The sequence below is a fragment of the Bos javanicus genome, chromosome 21 (genome assembly GCF_032452875.1).
Source record: "Bos javanicus breed banteng chromosome 21, ARS-OSU_banteng_1.0, whole genome shotgun sequence".
In the NCBI taxonomy this organism is placed as follows: Eukaryota; Metazoa; Chordata; class Mammalia; order Artiodactyla; family Bovidae; genus Bos; species Bos javanicus.
Genome location: NC_083888.1, coordinates 21,756,922 through 21,782,712, shown reverse-complemented (window position 1 = coordinate 21,782,712; position 25,791 = coordinate 21,756,922). Strand labels below are relative to the sequence as shown.

At 41.3% G+C, this 25,791-nt stretch overlaps 1 protein-coding gene and 1 pseudogene across 1 annotated transcript in view; one reads left to right on the top strand and one right to left on the bottom strand.

The window, feature by feature from the left end:
* The window catches only part of IQGAP1 (IQ motif containing GTPase activating protein 1), a 107,129-nt gene that overhangs the window by 7,687 nt on the left and 73,651 nt on the right, over window positions 1–25,791 (top strand). The gene's annotated exons all lie outside the window — the stretch shown is intronic.
* On the bottom strand, window positions 18,740–18,836 carry LOC133234869 (U6 spliceosomal RNA; annotated as a pseudogene).

Genomic DNA, 25,791 nt, shown 5'->3' with positions numbered 1-25,791 from the left:
CCCATTCCAGTGTTCTTGCCTGGAGAATCCCAGGGACGGGGAGCCTGGTGGGCTGCCGTCTGTGGGGTCGCACAGAGTTGGACACTACTGAAGCGACTTAGCAGCAGCAGCAGCAGCAAAATGCTTTTTACGGTGATCATGAATTTTATAATGAAAAAGGAATGGATTAAGAAAAAGGAAAAACTGGGAATTCCTTGGTGGTCCAGTGGTTAGGACTCTGCACTTTTACTGAGGAGGGCCCAGGTTCAATCTCTTGATTGAAAAAAGAAGAAAGAAAAAGGAAAAAGTGTCCAAGTATATAATTTTTAGATAGTGGTAATCACAAATTTTGGGCTTCCTTGGTGGCTCAGACAGTAAAGAAACTTAGAATTTGTAATTGTCATCTTAATTATGATTTTCATTGGGTACATGATATCTGTAGTTTACTTAGATTTATTCCAAAGTTATATTGCCTTGATTTCTGAAAAGATTAAATGTTTCCCCATGTTTGTTTACTGTTTATTTTATTATGCAAATTATCAATGGCGTTTGTCTATTTTCTTGAGTTATATTGTTGATTTTTGGAAGCTTTCTTATGGGTATCAGCCTGTTGTATTGCTATATTTTCTCTTGATTTTCCATTTTATTCTTTCACTGTATGGAATTTTTAAATTTTATGTAGTTTAAGTGTTAATCTTTTTGCAATTTCTTGTATCTAGTTTAATTTCTGTAAGACTTTGCTAAAATCTGAAGTTTTCTGTTAGCTTTTCTATGATTTAGTGATTTAATTTTTTAAGCATCTGAGTCTTTAAATTTCGTGTTTCTAAATCATTCTGATATTATTTAAAAATAATCTTTCTACTATGTATTAGGGATTGATATCTACTATGTCAGATATTGAATTACATATAGTTCTCTTTCTAGGCTTATTATTCTGTTATGGTGAACTGTATTTCATTTTTCTTAGAGAAATCTATAACTTCATTTTTTGTATTTGTTATTTAGAAACATTTGAAGCTAGCTTGATTTTTAGCTCTAAGACAAGTAACATTTTAAAAATACTTTTTCACAGTTTGAAACTTGTAAAGTTCTTGTTTCTTACAAAGTGTCCTCATGTTACATATTACAGTTGATACCAGCTTAGTAATTTTGCCTGTAAATGTGGAAACTCTTCTCGATTTATATCTTCATATCTTTTTTATTTATTTTTGCTCTTGGAAATTGTTATACCTTTAATAATTGGTTCTGATTTAGTAGTCTTTCTTGGGGGTGCCTGCTGGTAGGTTAGATATCTCAGTGTCTTGTGGCTGATCTTGTTTGTTTAAATTTTCTGTTTCACTAACTTGGTTTTCTGCCATCTTGATTTTTCCTCTTTGAGTCTGTTAACGGTGGTTGCTTTGTCCTGTTGCAGTGTTCATTTTGGCCTATTAACTCCTTTTCCCTCTCTACTCTTGTTAATAGGTCAAAAGGTCTCTGATTTGGCTACAAAATCCTTCTTTCCACCTGAAAAGGATCCTGTATATATCACTAAATAGTGTGATTTAGGATCCTTTTCAGGTGGAAAAAAGGAGTTTGTAGCCAAGAGAGTTGGTTACTTTACCAGTTCCCCTTATTTTCAGTAAGTGTTGGAGTGGATCTGACCACAGGAAATTGGTGTTAACCGGTTTGTCCACCAGTCAAGGTTAGGAAAGTCTGGTTGGGCTAAGTCTTGGGCCATTAGTTTGACCTCATCTGACATATTTCTTCTGGCCTTAGATGTCAAAGCAGCAATTGTTCATATATCTTGATGTTCCCAATTTAAGAAATAGTAAAAATATACTTGAAGGCCGAAGTTGGCATGTTCTAGGAATGTGATTTTCTGGCTTTGCATGATACTCTGTCTCTAATTTCTGCGTGATTCCTTCTGTTTCACAGTTTAGCAGTTTGGGGATACCTGATGGTAGAAGGACCTGTTCCAAACATTTTTAAACCATGCGGTATTTGATGGTTGCATGGCTGTTTCTATCTGGGGCTGCTAAGTAAACCCTTTCACAGGAAGTATTTGTGTAAGTAAGTGCTGGTAGGCAAAGTGAGACCATCCGGAAGTGATTCATGCGACTGGGGTTGTTTGTTTAAGTTGGGACTTGGTTGCTTAGAGACTGTATCTGAGCAAGCTCAGTGAAGTGCCACATGAATGCAGAGGTCCTATTGCTTACCTGATCGAAAAAGGACCCTGCTATTTCATTTTTCTTCTGAAAGACCTTCTCATAATCTCATTGATCCCCGTACTTTGTGTGTGAATCAAAAAATCTTAAACATATAAATGAAAAAATCTGGTTAAAGGGTTTATTTGAAGGGAAATCTACTTGCTTAAATCTGAATGTTTAAAATTTTTTTATTTTAATTGTGCAATAGGAAGAATTAATTTTTTTCAGTGTTTTATTACAGAAACTTTAATACTTCAGATACCCTTACACCAGCTAAGAGGTAGCAAAACAACCCCCACACCCCCTAGCCAAAAACCAACCCTGCAGTTTGCATGGACAGCATGATATGCAAGATTCCTGTTTGTCCCGAGGTCAGTGTCTCCCCACCTGCCTCCTCCTCCTCCTCATCAGTACCATTTATCGAGCACTTAATCATGTACTGGGTACTATGCTAAGCACTTCATATGTGTTGTCTAATTAGCTGTGCTTGAAGTGAGGTGCTTATTCTTATCTACATTTAACAGAAAAGAAAGCAAAGCACAAAGAGCTTGACTCACCATCTCTTTAAGTGATAGATCCAGATTCCAGGCTTGGCGAGGACTCCAAAGCCTTTGCTCTTCCCTGGTCTAGTCTCTCACTTCCGTACCATTTGTGCTTCAAAATCTAATGCCAGCAACAGTAGTTACCAGTAATTAAGCAGAATGATGGTGTGTTGTGTGTTCAGATGCTAAGTCATCTCCAGTTCTCTGCGACCCCATGGACTACAGCATGCCAGGCTCCCCTGTCTTTCACTATCTCCCAGAGTTTGCTCAAATTCATGTCCATTGAGTCAGTGATGCCATCTAACCATCTCATCTTCTGCCACCCTCTTTTCCTTTTGCCTTCAATCTTCCCCAGCATCAGGGTCTTTTCCAGTGAGTTGACTCTTTGCCTCAGGTGGCCAAAGTATTGGAGCTTCAGCATCAGTCCTTTCAATGAATGTTCAGGGTTGATTTCCTTTAGGATTGATTGATCTCCTTGCATACAACATTACAGTGAGATAGGCATGTTTTTATTTTAAAGAGGGAAAAAAATAAGCAGGTATCACATACTTCAAGGTCACGTAATGTCTGTGGAACTCAAGCCCACTTCTGTGTGGCACTGTCGCTGCCACTGTCAGCCTCTACTGAGGGGGCAGTGTTTAAGTCCACAGTTCCGTCAGCTGGTTCCCAGGCACTAAACAGCTGGCTTGGCGTCAGGTGGGTGAGGGAATGTGAGCTGTTTCTTGCTTCTCACTGCAGAGTCTCTTTTACCTGCTTCATATAGGTGGTCTCTGTATTTGACTCATGTATTCATGCATCTAACAAATTGTCGGACTCTGCCTAATATACTTTTTCTTATTCACTGCAAAGCTAAAGATAGTGATAGGCATACATGAGTAACTGCTGGCCGTTGATTGAGGAGAAATGTGTGCCTGCATGCTTATAAGGAATGCAGTAAACATTAAGTTAAGTGATTTTTTACAGGGGTCTAGAAACATAACTTGGGACTTTCCTGGAGGCTCAGTGGTGAAGAATATCTGCCTGCCAATTCAGGAGACTCAGGTTTGATCCATGAGTGAGGAAAATGCCCTGGAGGAGGAAATGGCAACCCACTCTAGTATTCTTGCCTGGAGAATCCATGGACAGAGGAGCCTGGTGGGCTGCCGTCCATGGGGTTGCAAAGAGTCAGACACCACTGAATGACTAAACAACAACAATAACAACAACAAAGAGACATAACTGGTCTGTGATAAATTTGCATCTGTTTAACTTTTTTGACCTAACGCCTACTCACTAAGATGGCCTCCCGGGATTGGAAATGGATACAGTAGGGGTCCCATGGTTACATACAGCAACTCTGGAGAGACTAGAGAGGGGGCCTGGTTAGTTTACTTCTTCCTAACCTGGCACGTCTTCTCAGTTCAGCTCAGAAAGGCTTTCCCTCCTTCCCAGTTGCTTATTTTTTCAGTAGTGACCTCATGCAGACAGGAGTGGCATTGGAAATTGCCTTGGACAGTTTGGCAAGAATTGTATTTTTTGGTGTTGTGGGTGGAGGAAAGGCCTGTCTCCAGGCCTCTATTTCTTCCTTACTCCGAATACCTTCCTGTTGACTCACTGGAAATCCTAACGAGAAGCAGAAGGAGCATCAGAGAGGTGGCTGCCAGCCCAGGGCTTGGCTTCTGTCGGGCTAAAAGTCTAGGGACTCAGAGGACTCTGGCTTTAAGAAAAATTGTGAGGCTTTTGCAGTAGAAGGAAATACTATTGTTGTGATAGGTGTTTATCCGTAAGGTAGAAAGCATCAGCCTTTTGCTAGGGATCATTAATCAGCAACATAAAAAACTAAGATTATTTCCTTGAAATGGCATAATTAGTGTTTAAAATTGATGCAGAGGAACTGAAGTATAAAAAGAGGGAATGGGGCACATTTAGAAAACCTGAAAGGAAAAAAACCCTATGATCATTAAAAATGGGAAAATGGTATAAAAATAAAATTTAAGGGAATTCCCTGGTGGTCCAGTGGTTGGGACTTCATGCTTTCACTGCCAGGAGTGAGGGTCCAATCCCTGGTGGGACAGCTAAGATCTGGTAAGCGAGTGAAGCAGCCAAAAAAAAAAAAAAAAAAATTGAAAAAAATCTCATGGTGTAGCAGATCATTTTATTACAAATAACATACATCTCAGATAAAGTTTAAAACAGCTAAAAGGAGACAAAAGTTACTTATCACTTACATGGCTATCACAGCACAATGTTTTCCTGCCCCGAAGACTTATCACTATGTCGTTTCTTTGGACAGTGCTTCTTAGTCACTGCTAATTTGACGAGCTTGTGCTAGACACTGGCTTGACTTTGGGGGTTTTCCTTTAAAAACTCAAGAATACCCAGAATGGTGTTGGCAAATTTGGTCTTTAACTTTTTAAAATTAAACTTTTATTATTAATCATTTAAAAAACAGGTAATATAGAGACATGATACTTAATTCAGAAGCTCTGCTAGGATATTCAGTAAAGAAAAAAAAAAGTCTGCCTGCCTAGTCTTGTTTCCCAGGCACCCGGATCTTCTCTGTATATGCAAATCTCTTTTGTTTCCTTGTGTAGAAGTGATAACACTATACTTTCTTCTTTGCATCTTAACATATTCTGCGTGAATACATTATAGTGCTTCATTTTCTTCCCCCTTCACAGTTGCATGGTTGTTCAGTGTATGGATTTAACCTGTCAGTGGGCATATCCCTCCCAGCTTTTACTCTTATCAGTAGTGGTGTAGTTAGCAACTTTGTATGGCTGCCATCTTGCACTTATGAGTGTTATAGGATGAGTTTCTAAAAGTGGAATTTCTTTATTTTTTGGTTTTGTTTTAGATTACTTTATTGCCAAACAAGTTGCTTCAGATTTATGAGAACAAATCATTTGATTTTCAAGGAACCTTGAATTTTAAATATTGGAATAAGGAATTGTGGACTCATACCTCTCCATGGATATTAAAAAGAAAAAAATCCAAACCAAGAATTTACAAAGATGAATTTATAATCATCCCTCTTCCAGTTTATCTTCTTTCTCAACTTCACTTGCCAGCTCTACTAGACATTCAGTTAGGCAAACCTAGAAATTACATTTTTTTTTCCTTGTCACCTTTCAGGTCTAATTGATGCAGTTTTTTAGTGTTGTTTTAATACGTACATGTGCAGGCATGAGTGCACACACACTCACACACCATCTATTTCTGTCAGCTCACCCCATCCTCACTGCCACTTCCCATATTCAAGCTACTCTCATTGCCTAACTGATTTACAAAGATAATCCTTCCTTTGGTCTCCTGTCTCCTGGGCTTTACTGATGGCTCAACAGTAAAGAATCTGCCTGCAGTGCAGGACATGCGGGTTTGATCCCTGGGTTGGGAAGATCCCCTGGAGGAGGAAATGGCAGCCCACTCCAGTATTAATGCCTGGAGAATTCCATGGACAGAGGAACCTGGAGGGCTATAGTGCATGGTGTCGCAAAGAGTCGGACACGATGAGCATGCACATATCCACTTTTGATCTCTTGCAAGTGATTCTTTATCTTTAAAGACAATGATCTGCTGCTGCTGCTGCTAAGTCGCTTCAGTCGTGTCTGACTGTGCGACCCCATAGACGGCAGCCCACCAGGCTCCTCCGTCCCTGGGATTCTCCAGGCAAGAACACTGGAGTGGATTGCCATTTCCTTCTCCAATGCATGCAAGTGAAAAGTGAAAGTGAAGTCGCTCAGTTGTATCCAACTCTTAGCGACCCCATGGACTGCAGCCTACCAGGCTCCTCCGTCCATGGGATTTTCCAGGCAAGAGTATTGGAGTGGGGTGCCATTGCCTTCTCCGAGACAATGATCATTTACAGGCAAATAACCCCGCCTCCCCCAGCCCAGTGCTATCCCATGCTATTTAATTTCCTCTCTCCTTCATTTATAGTTACTTAAGATAGGAAACAACACACCTGCAAGATGCTGATGGAGTTTGACTCTAGGCCCAAATCTATGATCTAAACCCAATTAGTTTGTTTTTTTTTTTGTTTTTAGTCACCAAGCCATGTCTCTTTTGTGACCCCTTGGACTGTAGCCCGCCAGGCTCTTCTGTCCATGGAATTTCCCAGGCAAGAATACTGGAGTGGGTTGCCATTTCCTTGTCCAGGGGATCTTCCTGACCTAGGGATTGAACTTGAGGCTCCTTCTTGGGAGGTAGATTCTTTACCACTTAGCCACCAGGGAAGCCCCAACACATTAGTTGAAGTACTGCATTAGTTATATTATACTAAAAGTAGAATTTCTAAGTCAGTGGGAATATCCACATTTTGTTGTTGTTCAGTTGCTTAGTCGTGTCCGACTCTGTGATCCCATGGACTGCAGCATGCCAGGCTTCCCTGTCTTTCACCATCTCCCAGAGTTTTCCCAAACTCATGTCCATTGAGTTGGTGATGCCATCCAACCATCTTATCCTCTGTCATCCTATTCTTCTCCTGCCTTCAGTCTTTTCCAACATCAGGGTATTTTTCAGTGAATCAGCTCTTGGAATTAGGTGGCCACAGTATTGGAGCTTCAGCTTCAGCATCAGTCCTTTCAATGAATATTCAGGGTTGATTTCCTTTAGGTTTGACTGGTTTGATCTCCTTGCAGTCCAAGGGACTCTCAAGAGTCTTCTCCAACACCACAGTTTGAAAGCATTAATTCTTTGGCGCTCAGCCTTCTTTATGGTCCAACTAACACACTGGGAGGGATTGGGGGCAAGAGGAGAAGGGGACGACAGAGGATGAGATGGCTGGATGGCATCACTGACTCGATGGACGTGAGTCTGAGTGAACTCCAGGAGTTGGTGATGGACAGGGAGGCCTGGCGTGCTGCGATTCATGGGGTCGCAAAGAGTCGGACACAACTGAGCGACTGATCTGATCTGATCTGAACACATCTGTAAATGACTAGTGGAAAAAACCATAGTTTTGACTATACAGACAAATACTGTCAGTCTGCTCTCTCTGGAGGTTGTACCAGACTATATGTACATCAGTGATATATCAGAAGACTGCTTTCCCTATGATTTCACTAACCTAGAGTACTTTTTTTTTTGTTTGTTTTCATAGTTATGAATTTCATAGTTGAACGTGGTGTTGTAATTGCAGTTTCTTTTTCAGACTGCCTTACTCTGAGTGAAGCTGAGCATCTTTACATGTGTTTAAAAGCCTTTCTGTTTCCTTTTCTGTGAACTGTTTTGGCAGAATTCTTTGCTCGTTTTTCTTTCTTCTTCTTTTTTAAACCCTTGATTTTATTTGTTTATTTTTGGCTGCACTGTGTCTTCCCTGCTGCACACAGGTATTCTCTGGTTGTGGAGAGCAGGGGCTACTCTCGAGTTGTGCGTGGGCTTCTCACTTCGGGGACTTCTCTTGCTGCGGAGCACAGCTCTAGACGCCTGGGGCTTCCGTGGTTGTGGCTCGAGGGCCATAGAGGGAAGGTGCACCGACTTCGTTGCTCTGAGGCTTGTGGAATCTTCCTGGGCCAGGGATTGAACCTGTGCCCCCTGTATTGGCAGGCAGATTCTCACCCATTGGACCATCAGGGAAGTCCTGCTCATTTTTCTAGTGTGTTACTGCTCTTATTGATGTAAGAGCTCTTTTTATATTGAGGAGTTCAACCCTTTGGATGCTGTCTTTTAACTTACAATTTTAAGGTGTTTAAAATAAAGAATTTTTAAAACATATTTGGTTTTACTTAGCTTTTATTTTTTAGCCTTATGGCTTTGTATCATTTTTAAAGGGATTCTTTAGTCCTTCTCTATACAAAAATATTCCCCCAGGCTTTCTTCAAGTATTTTTAGGATGTAAAGAATTTTAACATTTGACCTTTTGATCCATTTAGAATTTATTTTGGTGTAAAGAGTGAGGTAAAACTCTTTTTCTCTAGACGGTATTTGGATAGTATCTTAAATCAGCCGTCCCCAGCCTTTTTGGCACCGGCCCGTGGATCGGTCCCACGGATGCGGGTTAGAGGGGGTGGTTTGGGCTGATTCAAGCACAGCAGCGTTGGCACTCTGACGAGAATCTACTGCTGATGCTAATCTGATAGGAGGTGGAACTTAGATGGTGATACAAGCAATGGGGAGTGGCTGTAAATACAGATGAAGCTTCATGCGCTTGCCAGCTGCTCATCTCCTAACAGGCTACAGACCAGTACCAGTCCATGGTCCCAGGACTGGGGACCCCAGTCTTAGATGTTGAGTACCAGGAATGGCTCTCTCATGAAATGTGCTCTGGAATTTGCCAAACTCTTTAGTCTATGAATTGAGATTTAACTTTTCTTTTTTTTTTTCAGAATAAAGCATTTCAACTTTTGAGAATTTTGCAACATATGGCTTAAGTATCCTCTTGGAAAAATTAGCTAGAAGTTTCCAGAGAGTATTCAAGCAAGTTGTATTATGTTAAAAAGGTTAATAGTGTAATGAAATTGGTCTTGAGCAAACAGGTTTTGGATGGACAACTTTGACATGTATACTGTGAAGGTATGAATCAACTTGTCAAACTCACAATTTATTCTTTGTGTTATAGGAGAGTACAGTTTTGAGGAACTTTTGAAAACTGTGTAGCTAACCTCTGTATCACTATTTTGACGTGTATTCTGTTAATGTGACATTAAGGAGGAAAGGGTTTAGTGGTCAGATATGTTTCAGAAATACTGTAATAAACCAAGTTAAACAGATTATGTAACTAGTGGACTGTTAGACTATCATGGGCTGTAAATTCTGAATCTTCAAGGGCGAGGATCATGTAGGCAATATTCCTCCAAGCTAGTTTACTATCAGATTCTTTCCTCACAGATTGTCTTTCTTAGGACTAGTTGTTTGGGAAACAGTGTTCTCTCTCAGAATAATGGATTCAAGGGACTGTTTAAATTAAGAATTCAAGACCTGTTGATGGTCACTTCTTAACTGTTTTATGTTTTATCTGCAGTTTCTTTACTTCCTTCATTGAGTTCTCATGTTCTTAATTTATGGAGCTTAAACTAAAGCCATTAAAGTACGAATTGGGTAGGCACAGTTATTGAACTGTCACCTGGTGACATTGTGAAGAACAGAAGTGTGGCTTTTGAAAATGGGGGACTGCAAATGTACTAGTTATTAAAAAGGAGAAGATACCACAAATTCTAGTCTAGTGAACTAGTCTCTGGCTAAGGTCCATAGCGTATGTTCTGTCATGTGTCAGAGAGGGCTTCCCTGGTGGCTCAGACAGTAAAGAATCTGACTGCAGTGCAGGAGACTCGGGTTCGCTTCCTGGGTCAGGAAGATCCCCCGGAGAAGGGAATGACTATCCACTCTAGTATTCTTGCCTGGGAAATCCCATGAACAGATGTGCTTGGCAGGCTACAGTCTATGGGGTTGCAAAGAGTCAAACACGACTGAGAAACTAAGCATGTATATATGGCTTATGGTAAGAAATGAAGGGCTCCTTAGGAGTCAACCAGGACTTCCTGAGAAAGGCCCTGTCACCATGACATCATTGCCTTTTGGACAGGGTCCCCAGATTAGTGAATCAGAGAAGCAGAGTAATGTCTAGATTTCAGTAAGGCATTTGAGAGTTTGTCTTGTGATGCTTCTGCAGATTGGGTACATGTGGACTAGACTGTAATATGATTAAGATTTGTAACCAGTTGAATAAATCATTCCAGAAGAGCTGCTCAATGGGGAGTGACTGCTTCATGGGTGTAGGGTTCCTTCTGGGTGGTGGAAATTTTCTGGAATTAGATAGTCATGGTGGTTGCACAACATTGTGAATATACTAAAAACCACTGAACTCCATTCTGTAAAATGGTTAAAAAATGGTGAATCTATCTAATATACATTGTAGCTCAAAAAAAGGAGCTGCTAGATTTTTAATTCAAAGATAACTTGTTAGGGCATGTTACATGTAAAACATTTGTGTTTGGACTTGTGAATGTATTAGTGGTATATTGATCAAACTTCACTTGCTGGAGTGGTTAATATGCTGCACATGGTTAATACATGACAGATTTTGCTTTCAAGATACCTTGAACGTAACTGTGACGTCCTGCACTGGGGTTTAAAAAATGGAGTGTCTGCAACACAGGATAGAGAAGTAGCATTAGTAGGGAGAGGATTAGTGAGAAGAAAAACAAAACGAACCAAACCTGAGATTTCTTTTTTATTTTAGGAGCTAAGGCAATGGTGAAAATCCCATGGACGGAGGAGCCTGGTAGGCTGCAGTCCATGGGGTCGCTAAGAGTGGAATATGACTGAACGACTTCACTTTCACTTTTCACTTTCATGCATTGGAGGAGGAAATGGCAACCCACTCCAGTGTTCTTGCCTGGAGAATCCCAGGGACGGGGGAGTCTGGTGGGCTGCCGTCTATGGGGTCGCACAGAGTTGGACAGGACTGAAGTGACTTAGCAGTAGCAGCAATGCAGCTGCTGACTTTCTTTCTTTTTTTAATTGGAGGATAATTGCTTTATAATATTGTATTGGTTTCTGCCATACATCAACATGAATCAGCCACAGGTATACATGAGATGTTTATTAACTCACTAGTAGAAATGTGACCTATGCAGCAAAGGAAGAGGTGGCCCTACCGTCCTCTGTAAGAATCAGAGGCTACCTGAAGCTGGTTTTATGTTCTGGAGGCCATACTTTAAGAGGGACCTTGATAGGTATGTGGTGGGGTTCCTTCACACCCACAGCAGGCACTGCTGATACATCAGGATCCTTCCCTGGGGAACCACTCCCAGTCAGTGGGTGTCTGTCCTCTAGTTGAGACTTGGTTATCGCTCTGGGCCTAGAGCATGTTGAGTGAGCATGTCCAGCATTAAGAAAGGTCTAGGTTGGGAAGATCCCCTGGAGGAAGGAGGGCATGGCAATCCACTCCAGTATTCTTGCCTGGAGCCCATGGACAGAGGAGCCTGGTGGGGTACAGTCCATGGTGTCCCAAAGAGTCGGACATGACTGAGTGACTGAGCACAGCACAGCACGGAGATTATAACGCTTGGGGAGTAACTGAAGGACTGAGATCACTTAATATGGAAACAAAATTTAGAGGGAACACAGAATCATAGAATTGCGAAGATCAACCCCTCCTCCAGTGTAGGAATTTATTTACCCGTTAATGTTTTGCCTGCCATTACTTAAAAATCCCTGAAAAATGAAAGAGGGTTTCAATTTATCATGTACAGTACCAGAGGAACAGAACTTGTCAATAAAAATCTGCTTAATATGAAGGAAGAACTTTGTAACAAGAGATTTCCCAAAACTTGCTTTGAGAAAACGCATGTTGCAGATTTTTACGTACAGATTGTATAACGGTTAGTGGAAGATTTATGTTCTAACCTAAGGGCTTTCTCAAGTTACTTAAAATTGTTTTTATTTCCATTTCCTATTATTAAAAGGTACTTTTATTTTGAATGACTTGATGATATTCCATTGCTCATTGTATTTTTTTTTCTGACATGGCTAAAAATGTTGGGATGGTTATGTTGCGTGCTTAGTCGCTTCAGTTGTGTCTGACTCTTTGCGACCCCATGGACTGTAGTCCACCAGGCTCCTCTGTCCATGGGATTTTTCAGGCAAGCACACTGAAATGAGCTGCCATTTCCTTCTCCAGGGAATCTTCCAGACCTAGGAATTAAACCTGGGTCTCCTGTATTGCAGGCGGATTCTTGACTGACTGAGCTACAAGGGAAGAGTTATTCATAAATTACTCAACATCAAAGGATGAAAGATCTAACTGATGTCAAAAGGCAATATAGATTGCCCTGGAAATGATGCAAAAAGTTAATGTGTGAAAGTTTAGCTAAGGAAGAGGTTCTTTTATGGCTTGGGTTTTGCAATATAGTCTGAAATAGTATGGGAGGGAATGGACAGCATAACTGTGTGTATGTGTTTGTCTCACTCTCTTGTGCTCCTTTAGGGGTGAGTCTTTTTCCACTTCTTGGTGTCGAACAGCATCTCCTGTCACAGTGCTTTTCACAGAGTAGGTGCTCAGAATATCATTCCATTGAATTGGTGAAAAGTTGTGTGGAATAGGGGGGCTCTGGTGGTTAAGAGAATTCCATTATTGATGATGATGAGAGTTTAGCATTCTTTCTTCTTTCTTTCATTATTTGGCTGTATTAATCATTGAGTGGTCCTCAAGCAAGAGAGAAAACAGTTTGTGACATTCAGCAGTTATTTACTGAGCACCATGCTTCAAATAGAAATCAGAAAAGGATTCCACCCTTACCTTCTTAAATAATGTTAAGAGATAAAGAGATACTGAGAAAGTCTAGAGGAAGTTTGGAGGAAGAAGGGATTATTTCCAGTGGTAGACGGTGGGAGAGTTCATGGATGGAGGTGCCTTTTGAAAGTACTACTTGAATTGTCAGAGATTGGCGGTGCCGATCAGAAGTTTTATCAACCTTTATTCTTAGTACACATCTCCATCCCTGGCTTCCCATGTCACAACTTGATGAACTCTACTTTCTCTACAAGCTCCCTCATTTTTTCTGGCCCTAACAAATTTACCGCATCTCCTTTATCATGCCATCTTGACTTCCTTCTCTGTAGCAGTGGGAGAACTGTTTTTCTTCTTAAGATTCAATCTTCTCTCTGTGGTTTGGATCCTGTCCCTTCTTGTCTTCTAGGGTTCTTATCCAGTGTTTTTTCCTTAACTTGAGCTCATAACTTGACTTTTTTTTTTTTTTCGGATTCTTTTTCTTTAGCACATAAATATCCTCACCCATTTTAGATAAACTCCCTCAATCCGAGACCCTGTCTAGGATTATTGTCTCTTATTTTCTCCTTCAAGGAAAGCTTGTCTTTATTCCCTATGTCCACTTTTTTGGTGTGTCTTAACTTAGGTGGGTATGATCGTGTGCCCTCCTTTACCCCCACTGTGATTTCTCTTTCTCGAGTCATCAATGACCTAATTGCTGTGCCCACTGGAAAATTTTCATGACTTATTTTACTTAATCTCTGCAGCATTTGACACTCTTGTCTTTTCACTTCATGAGATTTTCTTCCTTTTAACTGGATATCTTTTTATGCTTTAAAATTTTGATCTGTGTAAAAATATATTGCCTAAGAAAATAAATTTAGGCAGTGCCTCCTCCAAGAAGCTTACTTGGACACTCACCCTTCCTCCAGGTCTGAGTTAGATGTCCCTCTCTTGTGTCTCTATGGACGTCCCAAGTGACTCAGTGGTAAAGAATCCACCTGCCAATGCAGGAGATGCGGGTTCGATCCCTGGGTCGGAAAGATCCCCTGGGGGTAGGGCATGACAACCTGTTCCAGTATTCTTGCCTGAAAAATCCCATCGACAGAGGAGCCTGGCAGGCTGCAGTCCATGGGGTCACAAAAAGTTGGATGTGACTGAGCACACACACACTCTTGTGTCTTTTTAGCTCCTGCCCCCCAAGTGTCTTTATTGTAGTTTTCACAGTATGCTGCTTTATATTTATGTCTTATCTAATTTACTGTGAGCCTTAGGGGCTTCCCTAGTGGCTCAGATGGTGAAGAATCTGCCTGCAGTGCAGGAACCCTGGATTTGATCCCTGTGTCAGGAAGATCCTATGGAGAAGGAAATGGTTACCCACTCTAGTATTCTTGCCTGGAGAATCCCATGGACAGAGCAGCCTGGTGGACTATAGTCCATGGGGTCACAAAAAGTCAGACATGACTGAGTGACTTTTTTTTTTTCACTTTAGAGACCAGGGTTTATGTCTTTCATGATTATCACAGTTAACCCCACCTGTTGATACATTCTCACTAACGATTAGATTTGATCAATAACTTTTTTGGTGTATTCTTGGTCTGCAGGCTCTCCTTGTTCCCCTGGGCTCTAGCAGCTGCTGCAGTTGGCAGTGACTCAGAGAACTGGTTTTTTTGCAAAGAAATATGTGCCTGTCTTCCACCTAGTAGAGGACTCTCACCTGTTTTTTTTTTTTTTCTCAAGAGCTGATTGCAATCAGCAGTGACTAGGCTGAGGCTTTAGCTTACTTTGAAGTTTTTTTTTTTTTTTCATTTAGGGTTAGAAGGTCTTTCATGCTTTATGATATATGGTAAAGTCAAGGTGGATGGGTGGATAGGTTGAACATGGTAATGTTTCACCAGGCTGAGCTTCTGAAGATTTGGCCCTGCTGCTAAGTTGCTTCAGTTGTGTCCGACTCTGTGTGACCCCATAGACGGCAGCCCACCAGGCTCCTCTGTCCCTGGGATTCTCCAGGCAAGAATACTGGAGTGGGTTGCCATTTCCTCCTCCAATGCATGAAAGTGAAAAGTGAAAGTGCAATCGCTCAGTTGTGCCCGACTCTTAGCGACCCCATGGACTGCAGCCTACCAGGCTTCTCCGTCCATGGGATTTTCCAGGCAAGAGTACTGGAGTGGGGTGGGTTAATCCTGTTTGCCCAGAACTTTTCACTGAAGTATAGTTTAAATACCATAAAATTCTCTCATTTTCAGTGTATAACTCAGTGATTTTTAGTAAATTTACCAAATGGTGCAACCGTCACCATAGTCTACCACCCTGGTTAAGATGAGGGACCATTTTGAAATTCAGACATTTAATTTTGGCACGTGAACCTGGCATACCTCATGTCCGGTTCAGCAGAATGAAATGATTAGTTCAGGGATGGGTCTGTATTAGGTATCGAGGAACACAGAGGTTAAGCTAAGTTACTTAAGATGAAGAAAAAAAAATTCCCTTCTACTTCTCACTTATTCCTATAGCTGTTCAGATTGGTTTAAATCATATTCAGAAGTTTCTTTTAAAACAGATACTATCAAGATTTCTCATTTTGCGTGTATGGCTTGGAAAGCTAGCCTTTGTCATGTCTTGCCTAGGTGACTGCCTGCCTTTCTTCAGTAGTTCTGCAGCCATTAATAGCCCCTCTTCCTAATCCATTGTGTTTGGAGTGATCTTATAAATCAGACCTAATCACTTCCTTCCCTGTTTCAAATCCTTCAAAGTTTCTGTACAGTTTCTTCCTTTGGCTTGACATATTCCCCCCCATCAAGACACACAGACACACACTCACACACATTAACACATAAATGCCATTTTCTCTGGGAACCCAGCCCTAATTCCCCTCCCTTTTCATATGGTGAGGAATGCCTTTTTGAATAATCTACACTCCTTTTTCTCAGGACTGGGTTTTTGCCACACAGTGTTGAAATTATGAGGCTGTTTCCAAAGCTGAGACGGTGCTCATATGTGTTAGTGGCTCAGTACTTATCCTATTTATGAGGAAAGACGGCCTACTCGGACGTTTTTCCTCAGTGAGTCATGCAGACATTTGGGGGGCGTTTGCTCGGCAAGCTGGGTGTGTACCCGCCGAGCCGCTCCTGGAGGAACCGAATCTCAGTGGTTTGGAGTAGTCAGTTCCGGCATTGGTGTGTTCCGCTTCTGTATTGCACAGAGCTGGGAAACCGCTCAAGTCATGTGCTGGGTGGAACTTGTTCAACTGGTTTCCTCTTCACAGACCCCTAATTCAGATTCCCACCTTGATTCTTCTCTCCGTATGCTCTCGGTCTGGGCTTGTTTCAAGGCTTACCACATGAGAGTCCTCCAAATAGTCATTTCTTTGTCTTGCTGAGTGGTGGGATGGGTAGGGCCACGTAGATGCTCCCTTTGACAGATGTTATCAGGGAACCCACGCGTTCCTGGGTGTCAGGCTCTAGAAGCAGGTTTATTTCTGGGATTTGGCTGTCCCCTACACATGCACAAACATATAGCTACCAAAAGTTAGAGCCTTAGCGCTTATATGCGTTACCTCAGTTAATCCTCACAGCAGTTTTATGAGAATAGGTGCCATTCCTAATCCTGCTTTACAGACAGGAAGCTGAAGCTCAGAGAGGTATAGTTAGATAGATTGTTCTTGCTCATTATTTCCTTCCCTCTTTTCTCAAGGAAGAAGTGGGTATGTTCCTTTCCATAGATAACTGCCCCCCACCCCCCTCCGTGTTCTTCAGAATCTTCTTTACTTTTTGTTTCTTGTGTCTTTAGTCCCTCTTTCCTTGCAAGGTGCAAATAAGTGCCTCTTCTTCAATTATTTAAAAAAAGAGAGAGGGAAATACATGCCCTCCCTGGCTGTGCCACCACTGCAGACTCAGTCGGTCGGTTCAGTCACTCAGTCATGTCTGACTCTTTGCAACCCCAACGTTTTGTTTTTCTCTCTTCTTTCTTTATTTCTGGCTGTGCTGGGTCTTCGTTGCTGCTCTTGGGGGCTGCTCTTCGTTGCAGTGCGCAGACTTCTCATCTCAGTGGCTTCTCTTGTGGTGGAGCACGGGCTCTGGGGCCCTAGCAGGTTTCAGTAGTTGGGGCACAAGGGCTTAGTTGCTCCACAGTATGTGAGATCTTCCTGGACCAGGGATCAGACCCGTGTCCCCTGCATTGGAAGGTAGATTCTTAACCACTGGACCACCAGGGAAGTCCTAACTCTTTCTTTATTCCCCTGGTTTTTCTTCTTCCCTTTTTAGATTTCTTGAGAAAGAACTCTACACTTGCTGTCTCTGGTTCTCCACCTCTAGTGCCGTTTCTGGAGATAGTATCTGATCCTGTCTCACCACTCCACTGAGACGCCCCCTGTTGGGGTCCCAGATGACCTTCTTTCTTATTTGCCAGGTCCTTTTCTTCTTGCCACCCATCTCTGTGCAGCATCTGAAGTTGGTGACCTCCCCAGTTTCCTAAAATGTTTTCTTCCTTGACTGCCATCATGTGATTCTCTCATAGTTCTCATTTTACCATGGTAACTGTTCTTTCTCTGTAATATTCGCCTCTTAAGTGTCAGCGTTTTCCAAGGCACAGTCCTGGAACTTGAAAACAGTCTTTCTCTAGGGAGCTCATCCACTCCCGAGGTGCCACTTTTCAAATCTGGGTCTCCAACCTGGTCTTTCTCTTGAGTTTTTCAGACTTGTACTTCCATCACGTCTCTGCCTGGGTGTCTCATGGACCGCTCCAGTTGAACATGTTTCAGACATGAGCTTTTCATTCTGGCCTGCTTCCCCAGGGGTCCCCAGCCTTGTTTAATGGCATGGTCTTTTATTTAGCCATCCATTCCACGAGTCACCAAATCATCTCTTAAAAATAAAACAACCTTGTTCCTTTTACAGAAGTTTTTGCAAGTTTGCTATAGATGGTACACGTTGCCAGTGGGACAGTGTGAGAATGTGAAGTTTCCCTACATACTAGGCAATAATAAGTTACTTTCCTTTTTTATCTTTGCCATTCTGATAGCTGAAAATGGTTTTATTGTTACTTTAATTTGAATTCCTTTGATCAGTAGTGAGATTAAGATTTTTTCCCCCATAATTGCTGGTTATTTGTATTCTTTTCTGAATTGCCTGTTTGTGTTTCTAGAGCATTTTCCTAGGGAGATATTTGTCATTTTATTTATTTAAAGCATTTATATGTGTGTGTATGTGTGTGTGCGTGCATGTGCATCTAAAAATTATGTGAGAGGGGACTTCCTAGGCGGTCCAGTGGTTAGGGCTCCATGCTTCCACGGTGGAGGGTGGGACTCAGGTTCAGTCCCTCATCAGGGAACGAAGATCCCGCATGCCATGTGGCCAAAAAATAAAAATAAAGATTATGGGAGATTATTAGCTCCTTGTTATGGGTTGCAGATTTCTCCTCCGGCTTCTTTCAAATTTTAATTTTTTTAAATTGCTTTGTAGAAGTTTAACTGATTAGCCAGTTTATTTCTCGCTTTTAAAAAATGATTTCTGTATCCACAGTCTTGTTTGGAAAGGCCTTTCTCATTTCAAGGTTATATGACCATTCATTTATTTATTTTTAAATGTTTTTAATTTGTAATGTTAATTTTAAAAATTAAAAAAATTTTAACATTAATTTTTAAATGTTTTAAAATCTCTAATCCACTTGATTTTTAATGTAAGGTCAGGAGCTTTTTTTTTTTCCCCCCATTTGTCTTGTAAACCTTCATCTTTCTCAGTGTCCTTCTAACCCCTACTCCCAGCCATATAACAGATCTTCAGATGGGGTCAGTTCTTTCTCTGAAATTACTCATCATTTTTCTGTTTCCGCCATTGCCCTAACTGAAGACCTTACTACCTCTCCCCTGGATTCTTGCGCAGGGGCCATGCTAATCTTCTCTGTATCGTTCAATTTTAGTATATGTGCTGCCGAAGCGAGCCCTCCCCTGGATTCTTGAAGTAGTTGCCTAATATTTCTCTGTTGACTCTGTCTTCTGTGCTGTTGTCCTGGTTACCATGCTGAATGTCAGATCTGACCAAGCTGCTCTTCTGCTCACAAAGTTTTGTGGTTTCCATTGCCTGCAGATTAAAATCCTGATGTTCCAGCTACATCTCCACGTACTCCTCTACCACAAGGATTTGTCATTCCTTAAATATGCCATTTGTTTTCAGTCCTTTTTGCTCTTTTTTTGTGCTGTCTCCTTTATCTTCAGTGTCTGTTTTTCCCGTTTTCACCTCTCTACATATAATTTATCTTAAAAAGCCTAGTGCAAATATCATCTCCTATTGTAGCCAGCAGTGTAAGCATCTTTCTTCTCAGAGGGTGGTCTCCAGATATCCAGCACTTTTTTATGCCACTGCAAGGTTGCACAGAGTGATCCATTAGAAATGTTTCCTAAATGGGTACGTGACTGTCAGAGTACATTTTAAAAATACGTATAAATCAAAGTTTTATCAAAATAGGGTAAATATGAAATTATATCAAGACTATTTATAAGAATTATTATGCCATTATAGTAAAGATGGGCTTTTATATAAGCACGTATTTTTCACAGTAGGGGTGTCAACTTCAGTGTTTAATAGGTCTCCTTTTTGGTACTTGATGGAATAAGGGTTGTTAATGAGGGCCATGCCCTGTGGTTTAGGATGCTTTAAGAAGCATCAGAACTTGAGCATTAAGAACTTGAGTATTAAGTAGATGATAACTATTATTATTTTCAAAGGAGGCAATATATTGCAGCAATTGAGTTTGAGCTTTAGAATCACACCAGCTTGGGTTTAATTGTGAGCTCAGCCACTTACTAGACAAGTAATCTTGGATAAGTTACTTTACTTTGAGGAGCCCATGTTTTTTTTGTTTTTTGTTTTTGTTTTTTAAATCAGTAAAGTAAGATTAATAATACCATTTACCGTAAGAGGTTTTGCAAGGATCAACTGAGATAATACATGTGAAGTAGTTAGCTTAATGTCTGCCAAAATTGAAAAATAGTGTTAGAGATTTTTTTTTTTTAGCATTATTTGTAGAAAACGAACCATTTAAACGTTACTTTTCCTGTTTAATGGTTGTGTTTCAGGTAATGTCACTTAATTTTTTCTTTTTTTTTTTTTAGTAATTTTCATTTGAGTTAGATTTGTTAAAGCTGTTGTAGGGTTAAACTTGAGGAGAGAATGTTCAAAGTTTATATCCCTTTTTGTGGGAGGAAGGACTAACACCTCTGTTCTCCATTTCCTTACTGTGGAGAGTTTTGTCGCTGAGGCCTGTCTGTGGCCCTGGGGAGACACCTCATCACAGACAAGAGTGTGCCGGTGTCACTTGTTGGTATAATATTCTCAGAACTTTTTTTTTTTAAAGTGACTTATTTTTTAAAACATTGGTACTTGAAGAAAAATTTTAAAAGCCTATATTGTTGCCAAAGAGATTTTCTAAAACACAGATCTGATCAGGTCACTTCTGAGTTAAAATCCTCCAGTGTCCCTTGTGCCGGATGGAGAGGTTTCTTAGCTGATAAACAGGCCTTGCACCATCCAAGCTGCTCTTTTTTCTCATCGTTACCTCCTACTTTCCCTTCCAGCAACGTCAGTGCTGAACTGTTCTGTAACCCACTGTGTTTTCTCAGCCCTCCCTTCCTTTGTACATGGTATGTATTCTACCTGGAGGCCTTCTCTGCTTTGGCCATTTGGTTGACTCCTCACCATTCTTCAAAATCCACTAGTATTTATAGATAATGTGAAGCTGGGAGAGAAGTTAGTATTTCGGGCCACAGAATTAGGATCTGCAAATATGTTGACATTCAGGACAATGGGCTGAATCAAGCTGAAAGAAATGTACTAGAGATGAGTGCAAATAAGAATCTAATATACGAAACTGCAGAGATCAGGTTTAGCAGCAGTGTATTTGGGGGAAACCATACTAAGAAACTCTGTTGATTAGAAAAGTGTTATACAATAATTTAATCAAGGCTTTATCTGTGGTTTTGGTCTGTTCAGAATGAAGAAGTGATGTTCCAGTTCCATTTCAGGCCAGTCAGACCACACCTGGAACATAAGTGTTCAGAGATGAATGAGGAAGACTCGAGGGGCAGGGAGTCACATCTCAGACTCCTGGTAGCACCAGCTGATGCTCTGAGTGCTGACTTTATGCAGGCACTGTTCTTAACGCTTTGTGTGGTAATCTCTTTTAACCCTCACGGTTGTCCTGTGAGGTAGGTGCTGTTCTCTTTTCTTGAGGCATACATGAAGGAACTGGAATCGTCTTACTGACAGAAGTGTCAGCATGTGACTCATCATATGAGAGGAAAGGAGGAAAAGCACATATGTTTTAAGAATACTGGCCAAGCCCTGTGCTTAAGCCCTGCATTTCATATGTAATCTCATTTAAGCCTCAACAATAGACCTATCTGGAAAGTATTGTTATTCCCTTTTAACAAATGAAGAAATTGGGTAAGTGACTCACACTCTTGATAAGTAACAGAGACAGGATATCTGGAGAAGGAAATGGCAATCCACTCCAGTACTATTGCCTGGAAAATCCCATGGACAGAGGAGCCTGGTAGGCTACAGTCCATGGGGTCGCAAAGAGTCGGACACGACTGAGCAATCTTCACCATATCCTGCCTGAGGACAGTGTTATCTTAAAATGTAAATTATGGGAGTAGGTCTTATGAGGTCTTTACAACCTCCAGACATTCTTTGGATTATATAACTTCATTGTTAACACTAGCAAGCGGGTACTCTTTCTGCCCCCTTCTGATGCCTATGTCAGAAGCTTTCTCTATCTCTTTTATACTTTAATAAAACTTTATTACACACACACACACACACACACACAAAAACAGAGACAAGATATAAATCCAGATCTTTAAAAGTCCCCAGCCATTTCTGGACACATTATATTTTAATTCCATATGTTGTCTTGCTCCATGAGGCAGTTTAGGGTACTCATGGGGAGCTGATGCTGGCTTAATAAAAAGCTTTTTGGCTACTAGAATCCTGAGATGAAACAGGTTAATAATTTAAATGTGTGATTTCACGTCAGCATCAGTGATCAGGGGTCAGCCTGGATGCTCATATACTTCAGCTTACTCAGTCCCGTCCAACTCTTTGCGACCCCGTGGACTGTATCCCGTAAAGCTTCTTTATCCATGGGATTCCCCAGGGAAGAATACTGGAGTAGGATTTTCTAATCCAGGAGATCTTCTCAACCTGGGGATTGAACCCCCCTCTCTTGTGCCCCTTAACTTGCAGGTGGATTCTTTACCACTGAGCCACCACAGAGTCAGTTTACAGCATGATTTGACCAAGATGTTTTGGGAGTATTCAGGCGTTAAAGTGAGGGAGGGAGTGGGAGGTGAGAGGGGAGTGGAGGAGTTAGGTAGACTGGAAGGGTTTTAATGAGCCTTCCAACCGTGAAATTCTATGAATAGTAAGATAATTTTCAACATGAGAGTTGGTAACATGAGAATTGTGTTGGCCAATGACTTTTCTTTTGTGCATATATTTTATTTATTCATTCAGTTAGTTTTTGTTTTTCTGGCCTCACTGCACGGCGTGTGGGATCATAGTTTCCCAGCAGGAATCCACCCTGTGCCCCTTGCATTGAAAGCGTGTAGTCTTAACTGCTGGACTGCCAAGGAAGTCCCAAACTTATTTTATTTTATTTAGATTTCAGCTTTATTTAGGTATAAGTAGCATATAAAATTGTAGGACTTTGAAAGCAAGCACATTGTGATGATGTGATGTATGTATATATTGTGAAAGGATTTCCTCTGTCTAGTTAACATATCCATCACCTCACATGTTTATCTTTTTTCTTTCTTTTTTGGTGAGAACATTTACAGTTCTGCTGTCTTTCAGTTATACTATACAGTGTTATCAAGTATAGTCACTGTGTTTTATGTTAGCTCCCCCCTATTCATCTTACAGGTGTGCCTTTGCATCCTTTTACCAATCTCTCTCTATTTTCTCCAGGCCCTACCTCCTGGCAAGCACTAAAAGTTTGACTTTATTTATTTATTTTATCAGATTCCACATATGATTGATACCATACAGTATTTTCCCCCCCTTTGGTTTATTCTACTTAGCATACTGCCCTCAAGATCCGTCCATGTTGTCACAAGTGGCAGGATTTCCTTCATTTTCATGGCTGAATAATATTTCTTTGTATGTATATGCATACCTGATGCTGGGAAAGATTGAAGGCAGGAGGAGAAGGGGACGACTGAGGACGAGATGGTTGGATAGCGTCACCAACTCAATGGACATGAGTTTGAGCAAACTTTGGGAGATGGTGAAGGACAGGGAAGCCTGGTGTGCTGCAGTCCATGGGGGTCACAGAGTCAGATACAGGCGACTGAACGCAACAACAACAACAGTGCATATATCATAACCTCTTTACCCATTCGTTCATGCGTGGGTCCTTGGGTTGTTTCCATATCTTGGCTGTTGTGAATAGTGTTGTGATGATTGTGAGAGTGCAAATATATTTTTGATGTCCTGTCTTCATTTCCTTTGGACATATAGTCATCCCTCTGTATCCGCAGGTTCAGCATCTATGGATTCAGTCAACTGTGGATTGAAAATATCCAGGGAAAAAGTAATTCTGAAAAGTTTCAAAAAGCAAAACTTGAATTTGCTGCTTGGCAGCAATTATTTACATAGCATTTACATTGTATTTACAATAACTTACATAGCATTTACAATGTATCAGGTATTATAAGTAATCTACAGATGATTTAAAGTATATGGGGAGGGTGTGCTTAGGTTGTATGCAAATACTACACCATTTTATATACAGGAGTTGAGCATCCTTGGATTTGGGGTCTTATCCGAGTCCAAGATTTGGGTCCTGAAACCACCCTGTTAATACCCAGGGACGTCTGTATACCCAGCAGTGGGACTGCTGTATGAAAGGCAGTTCTGTTCTTAATTTTTTGAGGAATGTCCATATTGCCTCCATAGTGGCCGCACCAATTTATATTCCCACTGTTGACTGGAAAAAAAAAGTGCAGTCTGAAAGTTGAGAATATGTTTTATTCGGCTGACTTAAACCCGAGAGACAGCCTCTCAGATAGCTCGGAAGGACTGTTTCAAAGAGGTAAGGGAGGAGCCAGGAAAAAATGAGAGTTTTTTGGGAAAAAAAGCCCAAAATGCTCAGGTAGTCGGAACATCGTAAGATTACTGCTATCAACACCACCACCACCACCCAGACATCTCAAGTTAACAAATTTAGTGCTTTTCTACATATGGGAAGATGCAGGAGTCTGAGCTTATTGAAATTATTCCTTTTTTTTTTTTTTTTGGAGGTACACTGTGCACCTTGTGGGATCTTAGTTCCCCAACCAGAAATCGAACCTGTGGTCCCCTGCATTGGAATCACAGCCTTGTCTAACTCAGTGAAACTAAGCCATGCCGTATGGGGCCACCCAAGATGGACGGGTCATGGTGGAGAGATCTGACAGAATGTGGTCCACTGGAGAAGGGAATGGCAAACCACTTTAGTATTCTTGCCTTGAGAACCCCATGAACAGTATGAAAAGGCAAAAAGATAGGACACTGAAAGAGGAACTCTGCAGGTCAGCAGGTGCCCAATATGCTACTGGAAATTAATGGAGAAATAACTCCAAAAACAATGAAGCTGCTGCTGCTGCTGCTGCTAAGTCACTTCAGTCGTGTCCGACTCTGTGTGACCCCATAGATGGAAGCCCACCAGGCTCTCCCGTCCCTGGGATTCTCCAGGCAAGAACACTGGAGTGGGTTGCCATTTCCTTCTCCAATGAATGAAAGTGAAAAGTGAAAGTGAAGTCACTCAGTCGTGTCTGACTCTTCATGACCCCATGAACTGCAGCCTACCAGGCTCCTCCATCCATGTCATTTTCCAGGCAAGAGTACTGGAGTGGGGTGCCATCGCCTTCTCCGGAAGCAATGAAGAGACGGAGCCAAAATAAAAACAACACCCAGTTGTGAATGGGACTGGTGATAGAAGCAAGATTCGATGGTGTAAAGAGCAATATTGCATAGGAACCTGGAATGGTAGGTCCATGAATCAAGGCAAATTGGAAGGGGTCAAATAGGAGATGACAAGAGAGAACATCGACATTCTAGAAATCAGTGAACTAAAATGGACTGGAATGGGTGAATTTAACTCAGATGACCATTATATCTACTACTGTGGGCAGGAATCCTTTAGAAGAAATGGAGTAGCCATCATAGTCAACAAAAGAATCCGAAATGCAGTACTTGGATGCAATCTCAAAAACGACAGAATGATCTCTGTTCGTTTCCAAGGCAAACCATTCAATATCACGGTACTCTAAGCCTATGCCCCAACCAGTAATGCTGAAGAAGCTGAAGTTGAACAGTTCTATGAAGACCTACAAGACCTTCTAGAACTAACACTCCCAAAAGATGTCCTTTTCATTATAGGGGACTGGAATGCAAAAGTAGGAAGTCAAGAAACACCTGGAGTAACAGGCAAATTTGGCCTTGGAGTACAGAATGAAGCAAGGCAAAGGCTAATAGAGTTTTGCCAACAGAACACACTGGTCATAGCAAACCCCCACTTCCAACAACACAAGAGAAGACTCTACACATGGACATCACCAGATGGTCGACGTCGAAATCAGATTGATTATATTCTTTGCAGCCAAAGATGGAGAAGCTCTATACGGTCAGCAAAAACAAGACCGGGAGCTGACTGTGGCTCAGATTCATGAACTCCTTATTGCCAAATTCAGACTGAAATTGAAGAAAGTAGGGAAAACCACTAGACCTTTCAGGTATGACCTAAATCAAATCCCTTATGACTATACAGTGGAAGTGAGAAATAGATTTAAGGGACTAGATCTGATAGACAGAGTACCTGATGAACTATGGATGGAGGTTCGTGACATTGTACAGGA